Genomic DNA, 24,636 nt, shown 5'->3' on the forward strand with positions numbered 1-24,636 from the left:
AGCGTGCTGGGCCCATAATCCAGAGGTCGGTGGATCGAAACCATCCTCTGCTATGTGCACTTATTTTTTTGTTAATTAAATTCTTCCAAAACTGGAATTGATATTTTGACTCTTTTATTTTTACTTAAAGTACAATAACTTTTAACATTTTAATTTGTTTTAATACTATATTGACAGCATTGTTTTCTTACAGAAATCCACTTAATTTTCTTTACCCTATTACTGAAATGGTAATTGACAAAAACAAGCTACATTGTCACCAGAAGAGCAATGCAAAATGTACAATTGATATTTCAAAATCATCTTTCCAGCTTGAATTTCAATGATGCATTGGGGCAACGATTTTGTGAGAAACATCTTCACCCTTAAAGAAAGATTTTCTTAACTTCTTACCTGTGTGCTGATTAGATATCACCTGGTTTTCACATTAAACAGATTCCCACTTGAGAAAGCAGCAAGGATGCAGTGAGGTTTATGTTTCCTGGTGTCAACCTGTATTATTTCAGTGGACATTGTAATGAGGATGCATCTTGCTGCCTTTCCAATGAAGCAAGTTTTAATCAGTAATAGGTGAAAAACCATTCCTACAAAGGTGTTAATCAGAGACTTGCCTTTGTGGACACTTTTCAGAGAGCAAATGTGTTAGCATAAAAATAAAGCCATAAAATGGAGAGCTGATTAATCACTCAATTGGATTTCTCTGCCTGCATATTTTTTTTTCTCTGCAACCCCATGCTAAATTGTGCTTCCTGTTTTTATAAAATGACTTAATCAAATCTGACTCTGATTGCATCAGAGAAGGCCAGGTACCCTACACTATAAGAGGTGGTTTGAAATTTTGACTTGTCTACTTAAAGATCAGCAAAATTTGATCACAAGGTCAATTACGTCCCTGGGTGGTATTGAAACACCAGCCTTTCGGTTAACAGCCGAATGCGCTAACCGATTGCACCACAGAGTCAACTTGCAAACGCATGTACTAACAAAGGCTAAAAAGCATTCATCTAGAAAGTTTCCTAGAAAAAGGTTAAAAAGGCAATAATCTGGAGAGTTTTGCAAGATTTTTCGTCCATTGACCAACGAAGAAACACATTGGTACTTTCACATGATGAGTGAGTACTTCAGGATGTCTGAAACTTACGTGTGCAGCAGAGTGGCGCAGCGGAAGCGTGCTGGGCCCATAATCCAGAGGTCGGTGGATCGAAACCATTCTCTGCTATGTGCACTTATTTTTTTGTTAATTAAATTCTTCCAAAACTGGAATTGATATTTTGACTCTTTTATTTTTACTTAAAGTACAATAACTTTTAACATTTTAATTTGTTTTAATAGTATATTGACAGCATTGTTTTCTTTCAGAAATCCACTTAATTTTCTTTACCCTATTACTGAAATGGTAATTGACAAAAACAAGCTACATTGTCACCAGAAGAGCAATGCAAAATGTACAATTGATATTTCAAAATCATCTTTCCAGCTTGAATTTCAATGATGCATTGGGGCAACGATTTTGTGAGAAACATCTTCACCCTTAAAGAAAGATTTTCTTAACTTCTTACCTGTGTGCTGATTAGATATCACCTGGTTTTCACATTAAACAGATTCCCACTTGAGAAAGCAGCAAGGATGCGGTGAGGTTTATGTTTCCTGGTGTCAACCTGTATTATTTCAGTGGACATTGTAATGAGGATGGATCTTGCTGCCTTTCCAATGAAGCAAGTTTTAATCAGTAATAGGTGAAAAACCATTCCAACAAATGTGTTAATCAGAGACTTGGCTTTGTGGACACTTTTCAGAGAGCAAATGTGTTAGCATAAAAATAAAGCCATAAAATGGAGAGCTGATTAATCACTCAATTGGATTTCTCTGCCTGCATATTTTTTTTTCTCTGCAACCCCATGCTAAATTGTGCTTCCTGTTTTTTATAAAATGACTTAATCAAATCTGACTCTGATTGCATCAGAGAAGGCCAGGTACCCTACACTATAAGAGGTGGTTTGAAATTTTGACTTGTCTACTTAAAGATCAGCAAAATTTGATCACAAGGTCAATTACGTCCCTGGGTGGTATTGAAACACCAGCCTTTCGGTTAACAGCCGAATGCGCTAACCGATTGCACCACAGAGACAACTTGCAAAAGCATGTACTAACAAAGGCTAAAAAGCATTCATCTAGAAAGTTTCCTAGAAAAAGGTTAAAAAGGCAATAATCTGGAGAGTTTTGCAAGATTTTTCTTCCATTGACCAACGAAGAAACACATTGGTACTTTTACATGATGAGTGAATACTTCAGGATCTCTGACACTTACATGGGCAGCAGAGTGGCGCAGCGGAAGTGTGCTGGGCCCATAATCCAGAGGTCGGTGGATCGAAACCATCCTCTGCTATGTGCACTTATTTTTTTGTTAATTAAATTCTTCCAAAACTGGAATTGATATTTTGACTCTTTTATTTTTACTTAAAGTACAATAACTTTTAACATTTTAATTTGTTTTAATAGTATATTGACAGCATTGTTTTCTTTCAGAAATCCACTTAATTTTCTTTACCCTATTACTGAAATGGTAATTGACAAAAACAAGCTACATTGTCACCAGAAGAGCAATGCAAAATGTACAATTGATATTTCAAAATCATCTTTCCATCTTGAATTTCAATGATGCATTGGGGCAACGATTTTGTGAGAAACATCTTCACCCTTAAAGAAAGATTTTCTTAACTTCTTACCTGTGTGCTGATTAGATATCACCTGGTTTTCACATTAAACAGATTCCCACTTGAGAAAGCAGCAAGGATGCAGTGAGGTTTATGTTTCCTGGTGTCAACCTGTATTATTTCAGTGGACATTGTAATGAGGATGCATCTTGCTGCCTTTCCAATGAAGCAAGTTTTAATCAGTAATAGGTGAAAAACCATTCCTACAAAGGTGTTAATCAGAGACTTGGCTTTGTGGACACTTTTCAGAGAGCAAATGTGTTAGCATAAAAATAAAGCCATAAAATGGAGAGCTGATTAATCACTCAATTGGATTTCTCTGCCTGCATAATTTTTTTTCTCTGCAACCCCATGCTAAATTGTGCTTCCTGTTTTTTATAAAATGACTTAATCAAATCTGACTCTGATTGCATCAGAGAAGGCCAGGTACCCTACACTATAAGAGGTGGTTTGAAATTTTGACTTGTCTACTTAAAGATCACCAAAATTTGATCACAAGGTCAATTACGTCCCTGGGTGGGATTGAACCACCAACCTTTCGGTTAACAGCCAAATGCGCTAACCGATTGCGCCACAGAGACAGCTTGCAAAAGCATGTGCTGACAAAGGCTAAAAAGCATTCATCTAGAAAGTTTCCTAGAAAAAGGTTAAAAAGGCAATAATCTGGAGAGTTTTGCAAGATTTTTCTTCCATTGACCAATGAAGAAACACATTGGTACTTTCACATGATGAGTGAGTACTTCAGGATCTCTGACACTTACATGAGCAGCAGAGTGGCGCAGCGGAAGCGTGCTGGGCCCATAACCCAGAGGTCGGTGGATCGAAACCATCCTCTGCTATGTGCACTTATTTTTTTTGTTAATAAAATTCTTCCAAAACTGGAATTGATATTTTGACTCTTTTATTTTTACTTAAAGTACAATAACTTTTAACATTTTAATTTGTTTTAATAGTATATTGACAGCATTGTTTTCTTTCAGAAATCCACTTAATTTTCTTTACCCTATTACTGAAATGGTAATTGACAAAAACAAGCTACATTGTCACCAGAAGAGCAATGCAAAATGTACAATTGATATTTCAAAATCATCTTTCCAGCTTGAATTTCAATGATGCATTGAGGCAACGATTTTGTGAGAAAAATCTTCACCCTTAAAGAGAGATTTTCTTAACTTCTTACCTGTGTGCTGATTAGATATCACCTGGTTTTCACATTAAACAGATTCACACTTGAGAAAGCAGCAAGGATGCAGTGAGGTTTATGTTTCCTGGTGTCAAACTGTATTATTTCAGTGGACATTGTAATGAGGATGCATCTTGCTGCCTTTCCAATGAAGCAAGTTTTAATCAGTAATAGGTGAAAAACCATTCCTACAAAGGTGTTAATCAGAGACTTGCCTTTGTGGACACTTTTCAGAGAGCAAATGTGTTAGCATAAAAATAAAGCCATAAAATGGAGAGCTGATTAATCACTCAATTGGATTTCTCTGCCTGCATTTTTTTTTCTCTGCAACCCTATGCTAAATTGTGCTTCCTGTTTTTTATAAAATGACTTAATCAAATCTGACTCTGATTGCATCAGAGAAGGCCAGGTACCCTACACTATAAGAGGTGGTTTGAAATTTTGACTTGTCTACTTAAAGATCAGCAAAATTTGATCACAAGGTCAATTACGTCCCTGGGTGGGATTGAACCACCAACCTTTCGGTTAACAGCCGAATGCGCTAACCGATTGCACCACAGAGACAGATTGCAAAAGCATGTGCTGACAAAGGCTAAAAAGCATTCATCTAGAAAGTTTCCTAGAAAAAGGTTAAAAATGCAATAATCTGGAGAGTTTTGCAAGATTTTTCTTCCATTGACCAATGAAGAAACACATTGGTACTTTCAAATGATGAGTGAGTACTTCAGGATCTCTGAAACTTACATGAGCAGTAGAGTGGCGCAGCGGAAGCGTGCTGGGCCCATAACCCAGAGGTCGGTGGATCGAAATCATCCTCTGCTATGTGCACTTATTTTTTTGTTAATTAAATTCTTCCAAAACTGGAATTGATATTTTGACTCTTTTATTTTTACTTAAAGTACAATAACTTTTAACATTTTAATTTGTTTTAATAGTATATTGACAGCATTGTTTTCTTTCAGAAATCCACTTAATTTTCTTTACCCTATTACTGAAATGGTAATTGACAAAAACAAGCTACATTGTCACCAGAAGAGCAATGCAAAATGTACAATTGATATTTCAAAATCATCTTTCCATCTTGAATTTCAATGATGCATTGGGGCAACGATTTTGTGAGAAACATCTTCACCCTTAAAGAAAGATTATCTTAAATACTTACCTGTGTGCTGATTAGATATCACCTGGTTTTCACATTAAACAGATTCCCACTTGAGAAAGAAGCAAGGATGCAGTGAGGTTTATGTTTCCTGGTGTCAACCTGTATTATTTCAGTGGACATTGTAATGAGGATGCATCTTGCTGCCTTTCCAATGAAGCAAGTTTTAATCAGTAATAGGTGAAAAACCATTCCTACAAAGGTGTTAATCAGAGACTTGGCTTTGTGGACACTTTTCAGAGAGCAAATGTGTTAGCATAAAAATAAAGCCATAAAATGGAGAGCTGATTAATCACTCAATTGGATTTCTCTGCCTGCATAATTTTTTTTCTCTGCAACCCCATGCTAAATTGTGCTTCCTGTTTTTTATAAAATGACTTAATCAAATCAGACTCTGATTGCATCAGAGAAGGCCAGGTACCCTACACTATAAGAGGTGGTTTGAAATTTTGACTTGTCTACTTAAAGATCAGCAAAATTTGATCACAAGGTCAATTACGTCCCTGGGTGGTATTGAACCACCAGCCTTTCGGTTAACAGCCGAATGCGCTAACCGATTGCACCATAGAGACAACTTGCAAAAGCATGTACTAACAAAGGCTAAAAAGCATTCATCTAGAAAGTTTCCTAGAAAAAGGTTAAAAAGGCAATAATCTGGAGAGTTTTGCAAGATTTTTCTTCCATTGACCAACGAAGAAACACATTGGTACTTTCACATGATGAGTGAGTACTTCAGGATCTCTAACACTTACGTGAGCAGCAGAGTGGCGCAGCGAAAGCGTGCTGGGCCCATAACCCAGAGGTCGGTGGATCGAAACCATCCTCTGCAATGTGCACTTATTTTTTTGTTAATTAAATTATTCCAAAACTGGAATTGATATTTTGACTCTTTTATTTTTACTTAAAGTACAATAACTTTTAACATTTTAATTTGTTTTAATAGTATATTGACAGCATTGTTTTCTTTCAGAAATCCACTTAATTTTCTTTACCCTATTACTGAAATGGTAATTGACAAAAACAAGCTACATTGTCACCAGAAGTGCAATGCAAAATGTACAATTGATATTTCAAAATCATCTTTCCATCTTGAATTTCAATGATGCATTGGGGCAACGATTTTGTGAGAAACATCTTCACCCTTAAAGAAAGATTTTCTTAACTTCTTACCTGTGTGCTGATTAGATATCACCTGGTTTTCACATTAAACAGATTCACACTTGAGAAAGCAGCAAGGATGCAGTGAGGTTTATGTTTCCTGGTGTCAAACTGTATTATTTCAGTGGACATTGTAATGAGGATGCATCTTGCTGCCTTTCCAATGAAGCAAGTTTTAATCAGTAATAGGTGAAAAACCATTCCTACAAAGGTGTTAATCAGAGACTTGCCTTTGTGGACACTTTTCAGAGAGCAAATGTGTTAGCATAAAAATAAAGCCATAAAATGGAGAGCTGATTAATCACTCAATTGGATTTCTCTGCCTGCATATTTTTTTTTCTCTGCAACCCCATGCTAAATTGTGCTTCCTGTTTTTTATAAAATGACTTAATCAAATCTGACTCTGATTGCATCAGAGAAGGCCAGGTACCCTACACTATAAGAGGTGGTTTGAAATTTTGACTTGTCTACTTAAAGATCAGCAAAATTTGATCACAAGGTCAATTACGTCCCTGGGTGGTATTGAAACACCAGCCTTTCGGTTAACAGCCGAATGCGCTAACCGATTGCACCACAGAGACAACTTGCAAAAGCATGTACTAACAAAGGCTAAAAAGCATTCATCTAGAAAGTTTCCTAGAAAAAGGTTAAAAAGGCAATAATCTGGAGAGTTTTGCAAGATTTTTCTTCCATTGACCAACGAAGAAACACATTGGTACTTTCACATGATGAGTGAGTACTTCAGGATCTCTGACACTTACGTGGGCAGCAGAGTGGCGCAGCGGAAGCGTGCTGGGCCCATAATCCAGAGGTCGGTGGATCGAAACCATCCTCTGCTATGTGCACTTATTTTTTTGTTAATTAAATTCTTCCAAAACTGGAATTGATATTTTGACTCTTTTATTTTTACTTAAAGTACAATAACTTTTAACATTTTAATTTGTTTTAATAGTATATTGACAGCATTGTTTTCTTTCAGAAATCCACTTAATTTTCTTTACCCTATTACTGAAATGGTAATTGACAAAAACAAGCTACATTGTCACCAGAAGAGCAATGCAAAATGTACAATTGATATTTCAAAATCATCTTTCCATCTTGAATTTCAATGATGCATTGGGGCAACGATTTTGTGAGAAACATCTTCACCCTTAAAGAAAGATTTTCTTAACTTCTTACCTGTGTGCTGATTAGATATCACCTGGTTTTCACATTAAACAGATTCCCACTTGAGAAAGCAGCAAGGATGCAGTGAGGTTTATGTTTCCTGGTGTCAACCTGTATTATTTCAGTGGACATTGTAATGAGGATGCATCTTGCTGCCTTTCCAATGAAGCAAGTTTTAATCAGTAATAGGTGAAAAACCATTCCTACAAAGGTGTTAATCAGAGACTTGGCTTTGTGGACACTTTTCAGAGAGCAAATGTGTTAGCATAAAAATAAAGCCATAAAATGGAGAGCTGATTAATCACTCAATTGGATTTCTCTGCCTGCATATTTTTTTTTCTCTGCAACCCCAATGCTAAATTGTGCTTCCTGTTTTTTATAAAATGACTTAATCAAATATGACTCTGATTGCATCAGAGAAGGCCAGGTACCCTACACCATAAAAGGTGGTTTGCAATTTTGACTTGTCTACTTAAAGATCAGCAAAATTTGATCACAAGGCCAATTACGTCCCTGGGTGGGATTGAACCACCAACCTTTCGGTTAACAGCCGAATGCGCTAACCGATTGCGCCACAGAGACAGCTTGCAAAAGCATGTACTGACAAAGGCTAAAAAGCATTCATCTAGAAAGTTTCCTAGAAAAAGGTTAAAAAGGCAATAATCTGGAGAGTTTTGCAAGATTTTTCTTCCATTGACGAACGAAGAAACACATTGGTACTTTCACATGATGAGTGAGTACTTCAGGATCTCTTACACTTACATGAGCAGCAGAGTGGCGCAGCGGAAGCGTGCTGGGCCCATAACCCAGAGGCTGGTGGATCGAAACCATCCTCTGCTATGTGCACTTATTTTTTTGTTAATTAAATTCTTCCAAAACTGGAATTGATATTTTGACTCTTTTATTTTTACTTAAAGTACAATAACTTTTAACATTTTAATTTGTTTTAATAGTATATTGACAGCATTGTTTTCTTTCAGAAATCCACTTAATTTTCTTTACCCTATTACTGAAATGGTAATTGACAAAAACAAGCTACATTGTCACCAGAAGAGCAATGCAAAATGTACAATTGATATTTCAAAATCATCTTTCCATCTTGAATTTCAATGATGCATTGGGGCAACGATTTTGTGAGAAACATCTTCACCCTTAAAGAAAGATTTTCTTAACTTCTTACCTGTGTGCTGATTAGATATCACCTGGTTTTCACATTAAACAGATTCCCACTTGAGAAAGCAGCAAGGATGCAGTGAGGTTTATGTTTCCTGGTGTCAACCTGTATTATTTCAGTGGACATTGTAATGAGGATGCATCTTGCTGCCTTTCCAATGAAGCAAGTTTTAATCAGTAATAGGTGAAAAACCATTCCTACAAAGGTGTTAATCAGAGACTTGGCTTTGTGGACACTTTTCAGAGAGCAAATGTGTTAGCATAAAAATAAAGCCATAAAATGGAGAGCTGATTAATCACTCAATTGGATTTCTCTGCCTGCATAATTTTTTTTCTCTGCAACCCCAATGCTAAATTGTGCTTCCTGTTTTTATAAAATGACTTAATCAAATATGACTCTGATTGCATCAGAGAAGGCCAGGTACCCTACACCATAAAAGGTGGTTTGCAATTTTGACTTGTCTACTTAAAGATCAGCAAAATTTGATCACAAGGTCAATTACGTCCCTGGGTGGGATTGAACCACCAACCTTTCGGTTAACAGCCGAATGCGCTAACCGATTGCGCCACAGAGACAGCTTGCAAAAGCATGTACTGACAAAGGCTAAAAAGCATTCATCTAGAAAGTTTCCTAGAAAAAGGTTAAAAAGGCAATAATCTGGAGAGTTTTGCAAGATTTTTCTTCCATTGACCAACGAAGAAACACATTGGTACTTTCACATGATGAGTGAGTACTTCAGGATCTCTTACACTTACGTGAGCAGCAGAGTGGCGCAGCGGAAGCGTGCTGGGCCCATAACCCAGAGGCCGGTGGATCGAAACCATCCTCTGCTATGTGCACTTATTTTTTTGTTAATTAAATTCTTCCAAAACTGGAATTGATATTTTGACTCTTTTATTTTTACTTAAAGTACAATAACTTTTAACAGTTTAATTTTTTTTAATAGTATATTGACAGTATTGTTTTCTTTCAGAAATCCACTTAATTTTCTTTACCCTATTACTGAAATGGTAATTGACAAAAACAAGCTACATTGTCACCAGAAGAGCAATGCAAAATGTACAATTGATATTTCAAAATCATCTTTCCATCTTGAATTTCAATGATGCATTGGGGCAACGATTTTGTGAGAAACATCTTCACCCTTAAAGAAAGATTATCTTAAATACTTACCTGTGTGCTGATTAGATATCACCTGGTTTTCACATTAAACAGATTCCCACTTGAGAAAGAAGCAAGGATGCAGTGAGGTTTATGTTTCCTGGTGTCAACCTGTATTATTTCAGTGGACATTGTAATGAGGATGCATCTTGCTGCCTTTCCAATGAAGCAAGTTTTAATCAGTAATAGGTGAAAAACCATTCCTACAAAGGTGTTAATCAGAGACTTGGCTTTGTGGACACTTTTCAGAGAGCAAATGTGTTAGCATAAAAATAAAGCCATAAAATGGAGAGCTGATTAATCACTCAATTGGATTTCTCTGCCTGCATAATTTTTTTTCTCTGCAACCCCATGCTAAATTGTGCTTCCTGTTTTTTATAAAATGACTTAATCAAATCAGACTCTGATTGCATCAGAGAAGGCCAGGTACCCTACACTATAAGAGGTGGTTTGAAATTTTGACTTGTCTACTTAAAGATCAGCAAAATTTGATCACAAGGTCAATTACGTCCCTGGGTGGTATTGAACCACCAGCCTTTCGGTTAACAGCCGAATGCGCTAACCGATTGCACCATAGAGACAACTTGCAAAAGCATGTACTAACAAAGGCTAAAAAGCATTCATCTAGAAAGTTTCCTAGAAAAAGGTTAAAAAGGCAATAATCTGGAGAGTTTTGCAAGATTTTTCTTCCATTGACCAACGAAGAAACACATTGGTACTTTCACATGATGAGTGAGTACTTCAGGATCTCTAACACTTACGTGAGCAGCAGAGTGGCGCAGCGGAAGCGTGCTGGGCCCATAACCCAGAGGTCGGTGGATCGAAACCATCCTCTGCTATGTGCACTTATTTTTTTGTTAATTAAATTCTTCCAAAACTGGAATTGATATTTTGACTCTTTTATTTTTACTTAAAGTACAATAACTTTTAACATTTTAATTTGTTTTAATAGTATATTGACAGCATTGTTTTCTTTCAGAAATCCACTTAATTTTCTTTACCCTATTACTGAAATGGTAATTGACAAAAACAAGCTACATTGTCACCAGAAGTGCAATGCAAAATGTACAATTGATATTTCAAAATCATCTTTCCATCTTGAATTTCAATGATGCATTGGGGCAACGATTTTGTGAGAAACATCTTCACCCTTAAAGAAAGATTTTCTTAACTTCTTACCTGTGTGCTGATTAGATATCACCTGGTTTTCACATTAAACAGATTCACACTTGAGAAAGCAGCAAGGATGCAGTGAGGTTTATGTTTCCTGGTGTCAAACTGTATTATTTCAGTGGACATTGTAATGAGGATGCATCTTGCTGCCTTTCCAATGAAGCAAGTTTTAATCAGTAATAGGTGAAAAACCATTCCTACAAAGGTGTTAATCAGAGACTTGCCTTTGTGGACACTTTTCAGAGAGCAAATGTGTTAGCATAAAAATAAAGCCATAAAATGGAGAGCTGATTAATCACTCAATTGGATTTCTCTGCCTGCATATTTTTTTTTCTCTGCAACCCCATGCTAAATTGTGCTTCCTGTTTTTTATAAAATGACTTAATCAAATCTGACTCTGATTGCATCAGAGAAGGCCAGGTACCCTACACCATAAAAGGTGGTTTGCAATTTTGACTTGTCTACTTAAATATCAGCAAAATTTGATCACAAGGCCAATTACGTCCCTGGGTGGGATTGAACCACCAACCTTTCGGTTAACAGCCGAATGCGCTAACCGATTGCGCCACAGAGACAGCTTGCAAAAGCATGTACTGACAAAGGCTAAAAAGCATTCATCTAGAAAGTTTCCTAGAAAAAGGTTAAAAAGGCAATAATCTGGAGAGTTTTGCAAGATTTTTCTTCCATTGACCAACGAAGAAACACATTGGTACTTTCACATGATGAGTGAGTACTTCAGGATCTCTTACACTTACGTGAGCAGCAGAGTGGCGCAGCGGAAGCGTGCTGGGCCCATAACCCAGAGGCCGGTGGATCGAAACCATCCTCTGCTATGTGCACTTATTTTTTTGTTAATTAAATTCTTCCAAAACTGGAATTGATATTTTGACTCTTTTATTTTTACTTAAAGTACAATAACTTTTAACAGTTTAATTTTTTTTAATAGTATATTGACAGTATTGTTTTCTTTCAGAAATCCACTTAATTTTCTTTACCCTATTACTGAAATGGTAATTGACAAAAACAAGCTACATTGTCACCAGAAGAGCAATGCAAAATGTACAATTGATATTTCAAAATCATCTTTCCATCTTGAATTTCAATGATGCATTGGGGCAACGATTTTGTGAGAAACATCTTCACCCTTAAAGAAAGATTATCTTAAATACTTACCTGTGTGCTGATTAGATATCACCTGGTTTTCACATTAAACAGATTCCCACTTGAGAAAGAAGCAAGGATGCAGTGAGGTTTATGTTTCCTGGTGTCAACCTGTATTATTTCAGTGGACATTGTAATGAGGATGCATCTTGCTGCCTTTCCAATGAAGCAAGTTTTAATCAGTAATAGGTGAAAAACCATTCCTACAAAGGTGTTAATCAGAGACTTGGCTTTGTGGACACTTTTCAGAGAGCAAATGTGTTAGCATAAAAATAAAGCCATAAAATGGAGAGCTGATTAATCACTCAATTGGATTTCTCTGCCTGCATAATTTTTTTTCTCTGCAACCCCATGCTAAATTGTGCTTCCTGTTTTTTATAAAATGACTTAATCAAATCAGACTCTGATTGCATCAGAGAAGGCCAGGTACCCTACACTATAAGAGGTGGTTTGAAATTTTGACTTGTCTACTTAAAGATCAGCAAAATTTGATCACAAGGTCAATTACGTCCCTGGGTGGTATTGAACCACCAGCCTTTCGGTTAACAGCCGAATGCGCTAACTGATTGCACCATAGAGACAACTTGCAAAAGCATGTACTAACAAAGGCTAAAAAGCATTCATCTAGAAAGTTTCCTAGAAAAAGGTTAAAAAGGCAATAATCTGGAGAGTTTTGCAAGATTTTTCTTCCATTGACCAACGAAGAAACACATTGGTACTTTCACATGATGAGTGAGTACTTCAGGATCTCTAACACTTACGTGAGCAGCAGAGTGGCGCAGCGGAAGCGTGCTGGGCCCATAACCCAGAGGTCGGTGGATCGAAACCATCCTCTGCTATGTGCACTTATTTTTTTGTTAATTAAATTATTCCAAAACTGGAATTGATATTTTGACTCTTTTATTTTTACTTAAAGTACAATAACTTTTAACATTTTAATTTGTTTTAATAGTATATTGACAGCATTGTTTTCTTTCAGAAATCCACTTAATTTTCTTTACCCTATTACTGAAATGGTAATTGACAAAAACAAGCTACATTGTCACCAGAAGTGCAATGCAAAATGTACAATTGATATTTCAAAATCATCTTTCCATCTTGAATTTCAATGATGCATTGGGGCAACGATTTTGTGAGAAACATCTTCACCCTTAAAGAAAGATTTTCTTAACTTCTTACCTGTGTGCTGATTAGATATCACCTGGTTTTCACATTAAACAGATTCACACTTGAGAAAGCAGCAAGGATGCAGTGAGGTTTATGTTTCCTGGTGTCAAACTGTATTATTTCAGTGGACATTGTAATGAGGATGCATCTTGCTGCCTTTCCAATGAAGCAAGTTTTAATCAGTAATAGGTGAAAAACCATTCCTACAAAGGTGTTAATCAGAGACTTGCCTTTGTGGACACTTTTCAGAGAGCAAATGTGTTAGCATAAAAATAAAGCCATAAAATGGAGAGCTGATTAATCACTCAATTGGATTTCTCTGCCTGCATATTTTTTTTTCTCTGCAACCCCATGCTAAATTGTGCTTCCTGTTTTTTATAAAATGACTTAATCAAATCTGACTCTGATTGCATCAGAGAAGGCCAGGTACCCTACACCATAAAAGGTGGTTTGCAATTTTGACTTGTCTACTTAAATATCAGCAAAATTTGATCACAAGGCCAATTACGTCCCTGGGTGGGATTGAACCACCAACCTTTCGGTTAACAGCCGAATGCGCTAACCGATTGCGCCACAGAGACAGCTTGCAAAAGCATGTACTGACAAAGGCTAAAAAGCATTCATCTAGAAAGTTTCCTAGAAAAAGGTTAAAAAGGCAATAATCTGGAGAGTTTTGCAAGATTTTTCTTCCATTGACGAACGAAGAAACACATTGGTACTTTCACATGATGAGTGAGTACTTCAGGATCTCTTACACTTACATGAGCAGCAGAGTGGCGCAGCGGAAGCGTGCTGGGCCCATAACCCAGAGGCCGGTGGATCGAAACCATCCTCTGCTATGTGCACTTATTTTTTTGTTAATTAAATTCTTCCAAAACTGGAATTGATATTTTGACTCTTTTATTTTTACTTAAAGTACAATAACTTTTAACATTTTAATTTGTTTTAATAGTATATTGACAGCATTGTTTTCTTTCAGAAATCCACTTAATTTTCTTTACCCTATTACTGAAATGGTAATTGACAAAAACAAGCTACATTGTCACCAGAAGAGCAATGCAAAATGTACAATTGATATTTCAAAATCATCTTTCCATCTTGAATTTCAATGATGCATTGGGGCAACGATTTTGTGAGAAACATCTTCACCCTTAAAGAAAGATTTTCTTAACTTCTTACCTGTGTGCTGATTAGATATCACCTGGTTTTCACATTAAACAGATTCCCACTTGAGAAAGCAGCAAGGATGCAGTGAGGTTTATGTTTCCTGGTGTCAACCTGTATTATTTCAGTGGACATTGTAATGAGGATGCATCTTGCTGCCTTTCCAATGAAGCAAGTTTTAATCAGTAATAGGTGAAAAACCATTCCTACAAAGGTGTTAATCAGAGACTTGGCTTTGTGGACACTTTTCAGAGAGCAAATGTGTTAGCATAAAAATAAAGCCATAAAATGGAGAGCTGATTAATCACTCAATTGGATTTCTCTGCCTGCATAATTTTTTTTCTCTGCAACCCCAATGCTAAATTGTGCTTCCTGTTTTTATAAAATGACTTAATCAAATATGACTCTGATTGCATCAGAGAAGGCCAGGTACCCTACACCATAAAAGGTGGTTTGCAATTTTGACTTGTCTACTTAAAGATCAGCAAAATTTGATCACAAGGTCAATTACGTCCCTGGGTGGGATTGAACCACCAACCTTTCGGTTAACAGCCGAATGCGCTAACCGATTGCGCCACAGAGACAGCTTGCAAAAGCATGTACTGACAAAGGCTAAAAAGCATTCATCTAGAAAGTTTCCTAGAAAAAGGTTAAAAAGGCAATAATCTGGAGAGTTTTGCAAGATTTTTCTTCCATTGACCAACGAAGAAACACATTGGTACTTTCACATGATGAGTGAGTACTTCAGGATCTCTTACACTTACATGAGCAGCAGAGTGGCGCAGCGGAAGCGTGCTGGGCCCATAACCCAGAGGCCGGTGGATCAAAACCATCCTCTGCTATGTGCACTTATTTTTTTGTTAATTAAATTCTTCCAAAACTGGAATTGATATTTTGACTCTTTTATTTTTACTTAAAGTACAATAACTTTTAACATTTTAATTTGTTTTAATAGTATATTGACAGCATTGTTTTCTTTCAGAAATCCACTTAATTTTCTTTACCCTATTACTGAAATGGTAATTGACAAAAACAAGCTACATTGTCACCAGAAGTGCAATGCAAAATGTACAATTGATATTTCAAAATCATCTTTCCATCTTGAATTTCAATGATGCATTGGGGCAATGATTTTGCGAGAAACATCTTCACCCTTAAAGAAAGATTTTCTTAACTTCTTACCTGTGTGCTGATTAGATATCACCTGGTTTTCACATTAAACAGATTCACACTTGAGAAAGCAGCAAGGATGTAGTGAGGTTTATGTTTCCTGGTGTCAAACTGTATTATTTCAGTGGACATTGTAATGAGGATGCATCTTGCTGCCTTTCCAATGAAGCAAGTTTTAATCAGTAATAGGTGAAAAACCATTCCTACAAAGGTGTTAATCAGAGACTTGGCTTTGTGGACACTTTTCAGAGAGCAAATGTGTTAGCATAAAAATAAAGCCATAAAATGGAGAGCTGATTAATCACTCAATTGGATTTCTCTGCCTGCATATTTTTTTTTCTCTGCAACCCCAATGCTAAATTGTGCTTCCTGTTTTTTATAAAATGACTTAATCAAATATGACTCTGATTGCATCAGAGAAGGCCAGGTACCCTACACCATAAAAGGTGGTTTGCAATTTTGACTTGTCTACTTAAAGATCAGCAAAATTTGATCACAAGGCCAATTACGTCCCTGGGTGGGATTGAACCACCAACCTTTCGGTTAACAGCCGAATGCGCTAACCGATTGCGCCACAGAGACAGCTTGCAAAAGCATGTACTGACAAAGGCTAAAAAGCATTCATCTAGAAAGTTTCCTAGAAAAAGGTTAAAAAGGCAATAATCTGGAGAGTTTTGCAAGATTTTTCTTCCATTGACGAACGAATAAACACATTGGTACTTTCACATGATGAGTGAGTACTTCAGGATCTCTTACACTTACGTGAGCAGCAGAGTGGCGCAGCGGAAGCGTGCTGGGCCCATAACCCAGAGGCCGGTGGATCGAAACCATCCTCTGCTATGTGCACTTATTTTTTTGTTAATTAAATTCTTCCAAAACTGGAATTGATATTTTGACTCTTTTATTTTTACTTAAAGTACAATAACTTTTAACATTTTAATTTGTTTTAATAGTATATTGACAGCATTGTTTTCTTTCAGAAATCCACTTAATTTTCTTTACCCTATTACTGAAATGGTAATTGACAAAAACAAGCTACATTGTCACCAGAAGAGCAATGCAAAATGTACAATTGATATTTCAAAATCATCTTTCCATCTTGAATTTCAATGATGCATTGGGGCAACGATTTTGTGAGAAACATCTTCACCCTTAAAGAAAGATTTTCTTAACTTCTTACCTGTGTGCTGATTAGATATCACCTGGTTTTCACATTAAACAGATTCCCACTTGAGAAAGCAGCAAGGATGCAGTGAGGTTTATGTTTCCTGGTGTCAACCTGTATTATTTCAGTGGACATTGTAATGAGGATGCATCTTGCTGCCTTTCCAATGAAGCAAGTTTTAATCAGTAATAGGTGAAAAACCATTCCTACAAAGGTGTTAATCAGAGACTTGGCTTTGTGGACACTTTTCAGAGAGCAAATGTGTTAGCATAAAAATAAAGCCATAAAATGGAGAGCTGATTAATCACTCAATTGGATTTCTCTGCCTGCATAATTTTTTTTCTCTGCAACCCCAATGCTAAATTGTGCTTCCTGTTTTTTATAAAATGACTTAATCAAATATGACTCTGATTGCATCAGAGAAGGCCAGGTACCCTACACCATAAAAGGTGGTTTGCAATTTTGACTTGTCTACTTAAAGATCAGCAAAATTTGATCACAAGGCCAATTACGTCCCTGGGTGGGATTGAACCACCAACCTTTCGGTTAACAGCCGAATGCGCTAACCGATTGCGCCACAGAGACAGCTTGCAAAAGCATGTACTGACAAAGGCTAAAAAGCATTCATCTAGAAAGTTTCCTAGAAAAAGGTTAAAAAGGCAATAATCTGGAGAGTTTTGCAAGATTTTTCTTCCATTGACGAACGAAGAAACACATTGGTACTTTCACATGATGAGTGAGTACTTCAGGATCTCTTACACTTACATGAGCAGCAGAGTGGCGCAGCGGAAGCGTGCTGGGCCCATAACCCAGAGGCTGGTGGATCGAAACCATCCTCTGCTATGTGCACTTATTTTTTTGTTAATTAAATTCTTCCAAAACTGGAATTGATATTTTGACTCTTTTATTTTTACTTAAAGTACAATAACTTTTAACATTTTAATTTGTTTTAATAGTATATTGACAGCATTGTTTTCTTTCAGAAATCCACTTAATTTTCTTTACCCTATTACTGAAATGGTAATTGACAAAAACAAGCTACATTGTCACCAGAAGAGCAATGCAAAATGTACAATTGATATTTCAAAATCATCTTTCCATCTTGAATTTCAATGATGCATTGGGGCAACGATTTTGTGAGAAACATCTTCACCCTTAAAGAAAGATTTTCTTAACTTCTTACCTGTGTGCTGATTAGATATCACCTGGTTTTCACATTAAACAGATTCCCACTTGAGAAAGCAGCAAGGATGCAGTGAGGTTTATGTTTCCTGGTGTCAACCTGTATTATTTCAGTGGACATTGTAATGAGGATGCATCTTGCTGCCTTTCCAATGAAGCAAGTTTTAATCAGTAATAGGTGAAAAACCATTCCTACAAAGGTGTTAATCAGAGACTTGGCTTTGTGGACACTTTTCAGAGAGCAAATGTGTTAGCATAAAAATAAAGCCATAAAATGGAGAGCTGATTAATCACTCAATTGGATTTCTCTGCCTGCATAATTTTTTTTCTCTGCAACCCCAATGCTAAATTGTGCTTCCTGTTTTTATAAAATGACTTAATCAAATATGACTCTGATTGCATCAGAGAAGGCCAGGTACCCTACACCATAAAAGGTGGTTTGCAATTTTGACTTGTCTACTTAAAGATCAGCAAAATTTGATCACAAGGTCAATTACGTCCCTGGGTGGGATTGAACCACCAACCTTTCGGTTAACAGCCGAATGCGCTAACCGATTGCGCCACAGAGACAGCTTGCAAAAGCATGTACTGACAAAGGCTAAAAAGCATTCATCTAGAAAGTTTCCTAGAAAAAGGTTAAAAAGGCAATAATCTGGAGAGTTTTGCAAGATTTTTCTTCCATTGACCAACGAAGAAACACATTGGTACTTTCACATGATGAGTGAGTACTTCAGGATCTCTTACACTTACATGAGCAGCAGAGTGGCGCAGCGGAAGCGTGCTGGGCCCATAACCCAGAGGCCGGTGGATCAAAACCATCCTCTGCTATGTGCACTTATTTTTTTGTTAATTAAATTCTTCCAAAACTGGAATTGATATTTTGACTCTTTTATTTTTACTTAAAGTACAATAACTTTTAACATTTTAATTTGTTTTAATAGTATATTGACAGCATTGTTTTCTTTCAGAAATCCACTTAATTTTCTTTACCCTATTACTGAAATGGTAATTGACAAAAACAAGCTACATTGTCACCAGAAGTGCAATGCAAAATGTACAATTGATATTTCAAAATCATCTTTCCATCTTGAATTTCAATGATGCATTGGGGCAATGATTTTGCGAGAAACATCTTCACCCTTAAAGAAAGATTTTCTTAACTTCTTACCTGTGTGCTGATTAGATATCACCTGGTTTTCACATTAAACAGATTCACACTTGAGAAAGCAGCAAGGATGTAGTGAGGTTTATGTTTCCTGGTGTCAAACTGTATTATTTCAGTGGACATTGTAATGAGGATGCATCTTGCTGCCTTTCCAATGAAGCAAGTTTTAATCAGTAATAGGTGAAAAACCATTCCTACAAAGGTGTTAATCAGAGACTTGGCTTTGTGGACACTTTTCAGAGAGCAAATGTGTTAGCATAAAAATAAAGCCATAAAATGGAGAGCTGATTAATCACTCAATTGGATTTCTCTGCCTGCATATTTTTTTTTCTCTGCAACCCCAATGCTAAATTGTGCTTCCTGTTTTTTATAAAATGACTTAATCAAATATGACTCTGATTGCATCAGAGAAGGCCAGGTACCCTACACCATAAAAGGTGGTTTGCAATTTTGACTTGTCTACTTAAAGATCAGCAAAATTTGATCACAAGGCCAATTACGTCCCTGGGTGGGATTGAACCACCAACCTTTCGGTTAACAGCCGAATGCGCTAACCGATTGCGCCACAGAGACAGCTTGCAAAAGCATGTACTGACAAAGGCTAAAAAGCATTCATCTAGAAAGTTTCCTAGAAAAAGGTTAAAAAGGCAATAATCTGGAGAGTTTTGCAAGATTTTTCTTCCATTGACGAACGAATAAACACATTGGTACTTTCACATGATGAGTGAGTACTTCAGGATCTCTTACACTTACGTGAGCAGCAGAGTGGCGCAGCGGAAGCGTGCTGGGCCCATAACCCAGAGGCCGGTGGATCGAAACCATCCTCTGCTATGTGCACTTATTTTTTTGTTAATTAAATTCTTCCAAAACTGGAATTGATATTTTGACTCTTTTATTTTTACTTAAAGTACAATAACTTTTAACATTTTAATTTGTTTTAATAGTATATTGACAGCATTGTTTTCTTTCAGAAATCCACTTAATTTTCTTTACCCTATTACTGAAATGGTAATTGACAAAAACAAGCTACATTGTCACCAGAAGAGCAATGCAAAATGTACAATTGATATTTCAAAATCATCTTTCCATCTTGAATTTCAATGATGCATTGGGGCAACGATTTTGTGAGAAACATCTTCACCCTTAAAGAAAGATTTTCTTAACTTCTTACCTGTGTGCTGATTAGATATCACCTGGTTTTCACATTAAACAGATTCCCACTTGAGAAAGCAGCAAGGATGCAGTGAGGTTTATGTTTCCTGGTGTCAACCTGTATTATTTCAGTGGACATTGTAATGAGGATGCATCTTGCTGCCTTTCCAATGAAGCAAGTTTTAATCAGTAATAGGTGAAAAACCATTCCTACAAAGGTGTTAATCAGAGACTTGGCTTTGTGGACACTTTTCAGAGAGCAAATGTGTTAGCATAAAAATAAAGCCATAAAATGGAGAGCTGATTAATCACTCAATTGGATTTCTCTGCCTGCATAATTTTTTTTCTCTGCAACCCCAATGCTAAATTGTGCTTCCTGTTTTTTATAAAATGACTTAATCAAATATGACTCTGATTGCATCAGAGAAGGCCAGGTACCCTACACCATAAAAGGTGGTTTGCAATTTTGACTTGTCTACTTAAAGATCAGCAAAATTTGATCACAAGGCCAATTACGTCCCTGGGTGGGATTGAACCACCAACCTTTCGGTTAACAGCCGAATGCGCTAACCGATTGCGCCACAGAGACAGCTTGCAAAAGCATGTACTGACAAAGGCTAAAAAGCATTCATCTAGAAAGTTTCCTAGAAAAAGGTTAAAAAGGCAATAATCTGGAGAGTTTTGCAAGATTTTTCTTCCATTGACGAACGAAGAAACACATTGGTACTTTCACATGATGAGTGAGTACTTCAGGATCTCTTACACTTACATGAGCAGCAGAGTGGCGCAGCGGAAGCGTGCTGGGCCCATAACCCAGAGGCTGGTGGATCGAAACCATCCTCTGCTATGTGCACTTATTTTTTTGTTAATTAAATTCTTCCAAAACTGGAATTGATATTTTGACTCTTTTATTTTTACTTAAAGTACAATAACTTTTAACATTTTAATTTGTTTTAATAGTATATTGACAGCATTGTTTTCTTTCAGAAATCCACTTAATTTTCTTTACCCTATTACTGAAATGGTAATTGACAAAAACAAGCTACATTGTCACCAGAAGAGCAATGCAAAATGTACAATTGATATTTCAAAATCATCTTTCCATCTTGAATTTCAATGATGCATTGGGGCAACGATTTTGTGAGAAACATCTTCACCCTTAAAGAAAGATTTTCTTAACTTCTTACCTGTGTGCTGATTAGATATCACCTGGTTTTCACATTAAACAGATTCCCACTTGAGAAAGCAGCAAGGATGCAGTGAGGTTTATGTTTCCTGGTGTCAACCTGTATTATTTCAGTGGACATTGTAATGAGGATGCATCTTGCTGCCTTTCCAATGAAGCAAGTTTTAATCAGTAATAGGTGAAAAACCATTCCTACAAAGGTGTTAATCAGAGACTTGGCTTTGTGGACACTTTTCAGAGAGCAAATGTGTTAGCATAAAAATAAAGCCATAAAATGGAGAGCTGATTAATCACTCAATTGGATTTCTCTGCCTGCATAATTTTTTTTCTCTGCAACCCCAATGCTAAATTGTGCTTCCTGTTTTTTATAAAATGACTTAATCAAATATGACTCTGATTGCATCAGAGAAGGCCAGGTACCCTACACCATAAAAGGTGGTTTGCAATTTTGACTTGTCTACTTAAAGATCAGCAAAATTTGATCACAAGGCCAATTACGTCCCTGGGTGGGATTGAACCACCAACCTTTCGGTTAACAGCCGAATGCGCTAACCGATTGCGCCACAGAGACAGCTTGCAAAAGCATGTACTGACAAAGGCTAAAAAGCATTCATCTAGAAAGTTTCCTAGAAAAAGGTTAAAAAGGCAATAATCTGGAGAGTTTTGCAAGATTTTTCTTCCATTGACGAACGAAGAAACACATTGGTACTTTCACATGATGAGTGAGTACTTCAGGATCTCTTACACTTACATGAGCAGCAGAGTGGCGCAGCGGAAGCGTGCTGGGCCCATAACCCAGAGGCTGGTGGATCGAAACCATCCTCTGCTATGTGCACTTATTTTTTTGTTAATTAAATTCTTCCAAAACTGGAATTGATATTTTGACTCTTTTATTTTTACTTAAAGTACAATAACTTTTAACATTTTAATTTGTTTTAATAGTATATTGACAGCATTGTTTTCTTTCAGAAATCCACTTAATTTTCTTTACCCTATTACTGAAATGGTAATTGACAAAAACAAGCTACATTGTCACCAGAAGAGCAATGCAAAATGTACAATTGATATTTCAAAATCATCTTTCCATCTTGAATTTCAATGATGCATTGGGGCAACGATTTTGTGAGAAACATCTTCACCCTTAAAGAAAGATTTTCTTAACTTCTTACCTGTGTGCTGATTAGATATCACCTGGTTTTCACATTAAACAGATTCCCACTTGAGAAAGCAGCAAGGATGCAGTGAGGTTTATGTTTCCTGGTGTCAACCTGTATTATTTCAGTGGACATTGTAATGAGGATGCATCTTGCTGCCTTTCCAATGAAGCAAGTTTTAATCAGTAATAGGTGAAAAACCATTCCTACAAAGGTGTTAATCAGAGACTTGGCTTTGTGGACACTTTTCAGAGAGCAAATGTGTTAGCATAAAAATAAAGCCATAAAATGGAGAGCTGATTAATCACTCAATTGGATTTCTCTGCCTGCATAATTTTTTTTCTCTGCAACCCCAATGCTAAATTGTGCTTCCTGTTTTTATAAAATGACTTAATCAAATATGACTCTGATTGCATCAGAGAAGGCCAGGTACCCTACACCATAAAAGGTGGTTTGCAATTTTGACTTGTCTACTTAAAGATCAGCAAAATTTGATCACAAGGTCAATTACGTCCCTGGGTGGGATTGAACCACCAACCTTTCGGTTAACAGCCGAATGCGCTAACCGATTGCGCCACAGAGACAGCTTGCAAAAGCATGTACTGACAAAGGCTAAAAAGCATTCATCTAGAAAGTTTCCTAGAAAAAGGTTAAAAAGGCAATAATCTGGAGAGTTTTGCAAGATTTTTCTTCCATTGACCAACGAAGAAACACATTGGTACTTTCACATGATGAGTGAGTACTTCAGGATCTCTTACACTTACGTGAGCAGCAGAGTGGCGCAGCGGAAGCGTGCTGGGCCCATAACCCAGAGGCCGGTGGATCGAAACCATCCTCTGCTATGTGCACTTATTTTTTTGTTAATTAAATTCTTCCAAAACTGGAATTGATATTTTGACTCTTTTATTTTTACTTAAAGTACAATAACTTTTAACAGTTTAATTTTTTTTAATAGTATATTGACAGTATTGTTTTCTTTCAGAAATCCACTTAATTTTCTTTACCCTATTACTGAAATGGTAATTGACAAAAACAAGCTACATTGTCACCAGAAGAGCAATGCAAAATGTACAATTGATATTTCAAAATCATCTTTCCATCTTGAATTTCAATGATGCATTGGGGCAACGATTTTGTGAGAAACATCTTCACCCTTAAAGAAAGATTATCTTAAATACTTACCTGTGTGCTGATTAGATATCACCTGGTTTTCACATTAAACAGATTCCCACTTGAGAAAGAAGCAAGGATGCAGTGAGGTTTATGTTTCCTGGTGTCAACCTGTATTATTTCAGTGGACATTGTAATGAGGATGCATCTTGCTGCCTTTCCAATGAAGCAAGTTTTAATCAGTAATAGGTGAAAAACCATTCCTACAAAGGTGTTAATCAGAGACTTGGCTTTGTGGACACTTTTCAGAGAGCAAATGTGTTAGCATAAAAATAAAGCCATAAAATGGAGAGCTGATTAATCACTCAATTGGATTTCTCTGCCTGCATAATTTTTTTTCTCTGCAACCCCATGCTAAATTGTGCTTCCTGTTTTTTATAAAATGACTTAATCAAATCAGACTCTGATTGCATCAGAGAAGGCCAGGTACCCTACACTATAAGAGGTGGTTTGAAATTTTGACTTGTCTACTTAAAGATCAGCAAAATTTGATCACAAGGTCAATTACGTCCCTGGGTGGTATTGAACCACCAGCCTTTCGGTTAACAGCCGAATGCGCTAACCGATTGCACCATAGAGACAACTTGCAAAAGCATGTACTAACAAAGGCTAAAAAGCATTCATCTAGAAAGTTTCCTAGAAAAAGGTTAAAAAGGCAATAATCTGGAGAGTTTTGCAAGATTTTTCTTCCATTGACAAACGAAGAAACACATTGGTACTTTCACATGATGAGTGAGTACTTCAGGATCTCTAACACTTACGTGAGCAGCAGAGTGGCGCAGCGGAAGCGTGCTGGGCCCATAACCCAGAGGTCGGTGGATCGAAACCATCCTCTGCTATGTGCACTTATTTTTTTGTTAATTAAATTATTCCAAAACTGGAATTGATATTTTGACTCTTTTATTTTTACT

At 36.7% G+C, this 24,636-nt stretch overlaps 14 non-coding genes across 14 annotated transcripts; all 14 read right to left on the reverse strand.

Moving 5' to 3' along the window:
* Window positions 1–3,221: 3,221 nt before the first annotated feature.
* On the reverse strand, window positions 3,222–3,295 carry TRNAN-GUU (transfer RNA asparagine (anticodon GUU)). Its single transcript has one exon. It is a non-coding gene; the product is annotated as a tRNA-Asn (tRNA).
* A 1,092-nt stretch (window positions 3,296–4,387) lies between these two features.
* TRNAN-GUU (transfer RNA asparagine (anticodon GUU)) lies at window positions 4,388–4,461 on the reverse strand. Its single transcript has one exon. It is a non-coding gene; the product is annotated as a tRNA-Asn (tRNA).
* Window positions 4,462–7,889: 3,428 nt separating this feature from the next.
* Window positions 7,890–7,963, reverse strand: TRNAN-GUU (transfer RNA asparagine (anticodon GUU)). Its single transcript has one exon. It is a non-coding gene; the product is annotated as a tRNA-Asn (tRNA).
* Window positions 7,964–9,056: 1,093 nt separating this feature from the next.
* TRNAN-GUU (transfer RNA asparagine (anticodon GUU)) lies at window positions 9,057–9,130 on the reverse strand. The gene has a single exon. It is a non-coding gene; the product is annotated as a tRNA-Asn (tRNA).
* Window positions 9,131–11,390: 2,260 nt separating this feature from the next.
* Window positions 11,391–11,464, reverse strand: TRNAN-GUU (transfer RNA asparagine (anticodon GUU)). The gene has a single exon. It is a non-coding gene; the product is annotated as a tRNA-Asn (tRNA).
* Window positions 11,465–13,724: 2,260 nt separating this feature from the next.
* Window positions 13,725–13,798, reverse strand: TRNAN-GUU (transfer RNA asparagine (anticodon GUU)). The gene has a single exon. It is a non-coding gene; the product is annotated as a tRNA-Asn (tRNA).
* Window positions 13,799–14,891: 1,093 nt separating this feature from the next.
* Window positions 14,892–14,965, reverse strand: TRNAN-GUU (transfer RNA asparagine (anticodon GUU)). Its single transcript has one exon. It is a non-coding gene; the product is annotated as a tRNA-Asn (tRNA).
* A 1,094-nt stretch (window positions 14,966–16,059) lies between these two features.
* Window positions 16,060–16,133, reverse strand: TRNAN-GUU (transfer RNA asparagine (anticodon GUU)). Its single transcript has one exon. It is a non-coding gene; the product is annotated as a tRNA-Asn (tRNA).
* A 1,094-nt stretch (window positions 16,134–17,227) lies between these two features.
* Window positions 17,228–17,301, reverse strand: TRNAN-GUU (transfer RNA asparagine (anticodon GUU)). Its single transcript has one exon. It is a non-coding gene; the product is annotated as a tRNA-Asn (tRNA).
* Window positions 17,302–18,394: 1,093 nt separating this feature from the next.
* TRNAN-GUU (transfer RNA asparagine (anticodon GUU)) lies at window positions 18,395–18,468 on the reverse strand. The gene has a single exon. It is a non-coding gene; the product is annotated as a tRNA-Asn (tRNA).
* A 1,094-nt stretch (window positions 18,469–19,562) lies between these two features.
* Window positions 19,563–19,636, reverse strand: TRNAN-GUU (transfer RNA asparagine (anticodon GUU)). The gene has a single exon. It is a non-coding gene; the product is annotated as a tRNA-Asn (tRNA).
* A 1,094-nt stretch (window positions 19,637–20,730) lies between these two features.
* On the reverse strand, window positions 20,731–20,804 carry TRNAN-GUU (transfer RNA asparagine (anticodon GUU)). Its single transcript has one exon. It is a non-coding gene; the product is annotated as a tRNA-Asn (tRNA).
* A 1,094-nt stretch (window positions 20,805–21,898) lies between these two features.
* On the reverse strand, window positions 21,899–21,972 carry TRNAN-GUU (transfer RNA asparagine (anticodon GUU)). Its single transcript has one exon. It is a non-coding gene; the product is annotated as a tRNA-Asn (tRNA).
* Window positions 21,973–23,065: 1,093 nt separating this feature from the next.
* Window positions 23,066–23,139, reverse strand: TRNAN-GUU (transfer RNA asparagine (anticodon GUU)). The gene has a single exon. It is a non-coding gene; the product is annotated as a tRNA-Asn (tRNA).
* Window positions 23,140–24,636: the final 1,497 nt, after the last annotated feature.

The sequence above is a fragment of the Pseudophryne corroboree genome, chromosome 4 (genome assembly GCF_028390025.1).
Source record: "Pseudophryne corroboree isolate aPseCor3 chromosome 4, aPseCor3.hap2, whole genome shotgun sequence".
In the NCBI taxonomy this organism is placed as follows: domain Eukaryota; kingdom Metazoa; phylum Chordata; class Amphibia; order Anura; family Myobatrachidae; genus Pseudophryne; species Pseudophryne corroboree.